This window comes from Meleagris gallopavo, chromosome 3 (genome assembly GCF_000146605.3).
Source record: "Meleagris gallopavo isolate NT-WF06-2002-E0010 breed Aviagen turkey brand Nicholas breeding stock chromosome 3, Turkey_5.1, whole genome shotgun sequence".
Classification (NCBI taxonomy): domain Eukaryota; kingdom Metazoa; phylum Chordata; class Aves; order Galliformes; family Phasianidae; genus Meleagris; species Meleagris gallopavo.
In genome coordinates, this window is record NC_015013.2 from 3,184,310 (window position 1) to 3,190,309 (window position 6,000).

Here is a 6,000-nt window from a genome sequence, read left to right on the forward strand (position 1 = left end):
TAAAGGAAGTCCTCATCCTGATGGTTACCATAAGGCAGTAATTCCATAATTTAGAAGCAACATTCTCTAATTCCCTTTGAGTCCCATATTTCAGGCTGCAGAGAACACTGAACAGGTGGGTGCTAGGAAAAGATAGAGCATACATTAGAATACACTGACAGAGAAGCATCTCCTTAATCCATAATCAACTCATTACCTCTCAGTTCATTAGACTTAATCAAAACAATCTCCAACAAGTAGTGAGTGCTTGCTACTCAAGGCCATGAGTCACACTCTAAATATTACAGCCACACAGCAATAGCAGTGGCACTCTTCCTTCTATGTTTCACTGAAGATAAGCATTAAATTTTTGTAAGGCATTTGTGTTGAAAAAAGTTAGAGAAAAGCTGGGTTACATACAAAAAAGTGTGCTCTAACACCAACATATACTTCTAGTCAGTGTAAAAATTTCAGAAGAGCTAATGATGCCAGAATGCCTCTAGCTTCATCTGGATCAGAAAAAATTTGTTCAGATATCCAATACCAAACAACAGACCAAAGCTCATTCCTCTGACTAGGGGCCAGTGAAGGACAAGTAGCAGCAATGCGTATTTTGAGAAATGGGTGCTTTTATAGCACCGGCTTGAGTGCAGCTGGGACTGCAAATACCGTTACTGTCATAATGAGAGTGCATTGTCAGCACAGCATTTGCTTTAAGGATTTAGTCTCTTGTTGCTTTTTGTCAGTAAGATGAAATATTCATCATCACTACTCCAGGCAATGTGCTTTTGTTTTCATGCCTTGGCTGTTACACAAGTCAACATTTAAAAACTACTTTATATTGTTTTGACATCAAGGCCGGGATTTGCTTTTCCCCTCTACTCCACATAGCAGGTTGTTGCATAAAGGAACCAGATACATTTCATAAAAGTATTCTGAATGTAATCGTTTATCTGTTCCTTCTTTCTTCCAAGCAGCAGCTAACTGAATGTGAAAATCTGGAAGCATATTTTTTATTACCAAATCTCTGACTTACAGACGGTTAACTTTTTATTTTGTGAATATATATAGGGCACTCTAAAAGTAATGCCTCCCATTTACTTCCACGGAAATTACAACAGATATAAAGAGCACAACAGCACTATTTGACAAAGCTGTGAAGTATCCCATTCAAGATTAACTTTAAAAGCCAATGCATCCAGAAGTGATACTACATTATAATCTATCTGGCATTTATACTGTTTGATCAGACACATGGGTGCAGGAAGAACTATTAAAATACTAATAAAATGGAATAAGCTGCCCTGTGCAGTGACACACGACAGAATTTGACTTGATATTGTTGTTCACCATTTTTAAATGCTGTGGAAGAAATGCTATATAAATGTTTCAGTTACATGATCTCATATAGGGTGGGTTATACAAACTATGGATTCTTTCCTTTTTAAAGCAGAGCCAAACAATTTTTATACACTGAGAAATAATTTCTTTGGCCTCTATATGCATGCAAGTGTGTGTCTCCATACACACACAAGTTCAGACAAGAACAGCATGCTGCTGTTCATACAGCATACAGATATTTTTCACCGAAGTATTTAAATGAATACCCAAAGCCTCCCCCTCAATGGAGAGGGAACTATTTCCCCACTTTTGGTCTTTTCACCTTGCCTGCCCTCATCAACTTTCTTCTCACAAACATTCTTCAGCATCCTGTTTTATCAGCATTTTTGCATCTAAGTCATATCTGGCTTTACATGTGTTTTCACTGGTCTCAAATGCTATCTCCAAGCAAGTGGAAGAAAAGATGGTTATCAGGAGTAGTCAGCATGGATATGCCAAGAGGAAATCATGCTTGACCAATCTGGCATCCTTCTCTGATGTCATCACCAGCTGCGTAGATAAGGGGAGAGCTGTGGATGTTGTGTGCCTTGACTTCAGCAAGGCTTATGACACTGTCTTCAATATCATTCTCATAGGTAAGCTTAAGAAGAGTGGGATAGATGAGTGCATAATAAGCAGTATTGAGAACTGGTTGACTGTCAGAGCTCAGAGGGTTGTGATCAATGGTGCAAAGTCCATTTGGAAACCCCTAGCTAGGGGTGTTCCCCAGTGGTCAGTTCTGGGCCCAGTCTTGTTCAACGTTTTCATCAACGACACAGCTGGAAGGACAGAGTCCACACTCAGTGAGTTTGCTGATGATACGAAGCCAGGAGGAGTGGCTGACACACAGAACACTGTGCTGCCATTCCACAAGACCTGGGCAAGCTGGAAAGTTGGGCAGAGATGAATCCTATAAGGTTCAGCAAATACAAGTGCAGAGTCCTACCAGTGGGGAGGAATAACCGCATGCATCAATACAGAATAGGAGATGACCTGCTGGAAAGGAGCTTTGCAGAGAAGGATCTGGGTGTCCCAGTGGACAAACAGTTGACCAGGAGCCAGCAGTATGCCCCTGTAGCTAAGAGAGCTGACGGCATCCTGAGTGCACTATAAATAGTGTGGCCAGCAGGTCGAGGGAGGTGATCCTCCCTGTATCCTCTGCCTTGATGAGGCCATATCTGGAGTACTATGCCTAGTCCTGGGCTCCTCAGCTCAAAAAAGACAGGGAATTACTGAAAAGAGTCCAGCAAAGGATTGCAAAGATGCCTAGGGGCCTGGACTGTCTGCCTTATGAGGAAAGGCTGAGAGATCTGGAGATCTGCCTGGAGAAGACTGAGAACAAATCTCATCACTGTTATAAAGTGCGGGAGTCAAACGAATGGAGCCAAGCTCTTTTCAGTGATGTGCAGTGATGGGACAAGGGACAATGGGCAAAAACTGCAACACAGGAAGTTTCATACAAATAAGAGAAAGAACTTCTTTATTGTGATAGTGACTGAACACTGGAACAGGCTGTCCAGAGGTAGTACAGTCCCCTTCTCTGGAGATATTCAAGACCTGCCTGGATGCTTAGCTATGCAATCTACTCTAGGGAACCTGCTTTGTCAAGGGAGTTGAACTTGATGATCTCTAGATGTCCCTTCCAACTCCCACAGTTCTGTGATTCTGAGATTCTGTTTGTATCAGCTACAGAATAAAGATGAGAGAAAACATTGGCCTTTGACTGAATGGCACAGCAGACATAGTGGTAATAGAAATGGCTAAGTTATCTAATTCCATCTACTTTAGTCTTTACTGTTAAGACTTGCCCACAGAAATCCCAAGCTGTCAAGACCAAAGGGAAAGTATGAAACACAGAAAACTCACCCCTTGTGAAGAAATACCCAGCTAGGAAAACCTGACTGTATTGGACATACTCATGCCTATGGAACCTGATAGCATACAATCATAAGTACCAAGCAAGATGGTTGATGTCACTGTTAGGCAATCCTTGAAAATCTTTCAATCAGGAGACACTCCTGAGTACTGGAAGAAAATAGATGTCACTCCTATCTTTAAGAGGGGCAGGATGGAGGATCAAAGAAACTACAGGGCAGTCAGCCTCACCTTGATCCCCAGAAATGCGGTGGAGCAAATAATCTTGGAAGCCACTGGAACACATGAAGAAGGAGATTAGAAACAGATAGCAAGGATTTAAGAAGAGGGAAATCTGCCTGACCAACCTAGTAACCTTCTGTGACAAAATGACAGGCTTGGTGGACAAGGAGAGAGCAGTGAATACTTTTCATATTGATTTTAGCAATCCTTTTGACAGGGATGCCCACAGTATCCTCACAGAGAAACTGACTAAACAGAAACTAGATTAAGTAGATGGTGAAGTGATCTGAAAACCGTTCGAACTGCTGAGCTCAGAGGGTAGTGATCAAATGGCAAAAAGTGCAACTTGAATGTAGCAGTCACTAGTAATGTCCAATACTTTTTGATATCATCATTAATGACCTTGTGAGATGAGACAGAGTACATACTCACCTATTTTGCAGACAAAAGTAGCTGCTGAGGCATCAGTTGCACTCACAGAGGCCTGGGCATGATGGAGAAATGGGCTGACAGTAACTTCTTGAAGTTCAACAAACAGAAAATGTAAGGTCCTGCCCCTGGGAAAGAACAACCCCATGCCCGTATACAAGTAGGGTGCCAAGCAGCTAGAAAGCATAAAAGGAAATTGAGGTCCTGGTGGAATACAAACCAGCCACGACCCAGCAACATACCCTTGCAGCATCCTCAGCTGTTAGGAAGATTGCTGCCAGCAGGTTGAGAGGTGAGATACTGGTGAGATACATTTGCAGTGACATTCAGTTCTGGCCTCCCTTAGTATAAGTGAGATTTGGATGCCCTGGAGCAAGACCACCAAAGGGCCATAAAAGTATTAAGAGCTAAGAACATCCAGCATATAAGGAAAGACTAAAAGAGTTGCAACTGCTCAGCTTGGAGAAGGTTCAGGTTGATCTTACCTGTGTCTAAGTACACAATGGGAGGCAGTAAAGATGATGGAGCCAGACTCTTTCAGTCATGTCTAGTGAAAGGACAAGAGGCACAAATAGAAATATAGGAAATTGTTGTTATTTCCTGTATTTTTCTTAAGGCTAAGAAACTGGTGCTGTGAAGGTTGCCAAGAGAGGTCATGTAGTCTCCTTCCTTGGGAATACTCAAAACCATCTGGATACAATCTCCAGCTGACCTACTGGTGGTCAAAGTAAATAACCTCCAGAGGTCCCTTCCCATCTCAGGTATTCTGTGATTTTGCAAATACTCTATTTTAACTTTTGTTGTAAGTTACAAAGTTCTGAAGGTTTACACTCATACTATGGAAGCAAAAGGAAAACCATGAAGCTTTTTAGTAACCAATGTTTTAAAATTTTCCACATGAAATGAAACACGCTTTGACAGAGTATAGGTTATTGTGTCATAATTTAAAGTCATTTACATGAAACATAGATTAGGGTGAACACAAAAAATGTTTTCTCTCAAGTCCAAGGAGACTTGATTCAGTGAATCCATCCTGCAGTGCTCAGCCATTTTCAGTCAGAAACATATTGGAAGCTGACAATGCTGCCTACTACCAAAGCAATTCCCACAACTTACTGTGACATTATTTATAATTTACAACGTACACAGTTATTTTAGTAGTAAAACTTAAACATGCAATTGACCTTACATTTGGTGTCATTAGAGTTAAGACAGAGTTAAACATTCAGGAGATTCACTTTACTTTTGTACTTACTACATTCTAGTAGAACCTGGAGTTCCTTCCAGGCATAGTGGAAACATAAGGAGACAACAGCACCTGCCCCAGAGGCTTAGAGAACACAGAACAGATGGGATGCAATACAGAAATTTTGAAAAGAAAAGGAAATGAGACAACTAGCATATGGAAACAATAAAACAGACACAGCTTAGCAAAAAGTAGACTTCTAACTCAGTGGATTAGCTTCAGAGTTTGTCCTCATCGAATATTTTTGCATGGTCTGATACTTTTCCATGACAACAGAGCATTCATAAAAGCTGCATTAGACTACCTTGGGCAACAGTATTATGTTTACACTCAAATTCCCTTGCTAAAGTAACTGTTCTACATGTGTTCAAGTAGATCAAATAACATACCAAAACATAAGCAGTAAGTAAAGTCAAAAAGAGACTGTGACTTGGACACAAAATTAGGAAGAAGTGAACTACAGCAGTACTGATCCAAGTCTTTCAACCTCAGCTCCCCACTCCATGCTAAAGCATCATTATACAGTAAATACAGTATTTGTCTCACATTTCTTTGCAAGTTTTTGTTTCAAGTTTTCTAAGCAAGAACAATCTTACTGCACGTTTGTACTCCTCCATGTACAAGAGGGGTCTGAACTCTGCCTGTTGCTTTCCTACTTTTATGTCATAAAAAGTATTTCATAAGGAATAAAAGTGGGATAGTAACATCAGAAGCAGCTAAAGCATTCTTTAGGAAACTTGCTGAAGTAGAGGCATCAGTGCAAAAAGGAGCTTTCGAATAAATCTAGATTTCAAAAATCACAAAGACATTTACATTACCATAGATGTTGCTGGCTTTACTTTCAAAAAAGTAAAAAAAAAAAAAAAAAA

General features: G+C 40.5%; 1 protein-coding gene across 3 annotated transcripts in view; it reads right to left on the minus strand.

Moving 5' to 3' along the window:
* Positions 1-6,000, minus strand: part of KCNG2 (potassium voltage-gated channel modifier subfamily G member 2) — a 64,488-nt gene that overhangs the window by 31,158 nt on the left and 27,330 nt on the right. The window contains exon 1 of one of the 3 annotated variants that reach the window (XM_031552720.1): positions 29-1,066. The exons of the other annotated variants lie outside the window; for them this stretch is intronic. The gene's annotated coding sequence lies outside the window, so the exon portion shown is untranslated. Of the gene's footprint in view, positions 1-28; positions 1,067-6,000 lie in introns of those variants that run through there. 3 annotated transcript variants of the gene reach the window in all.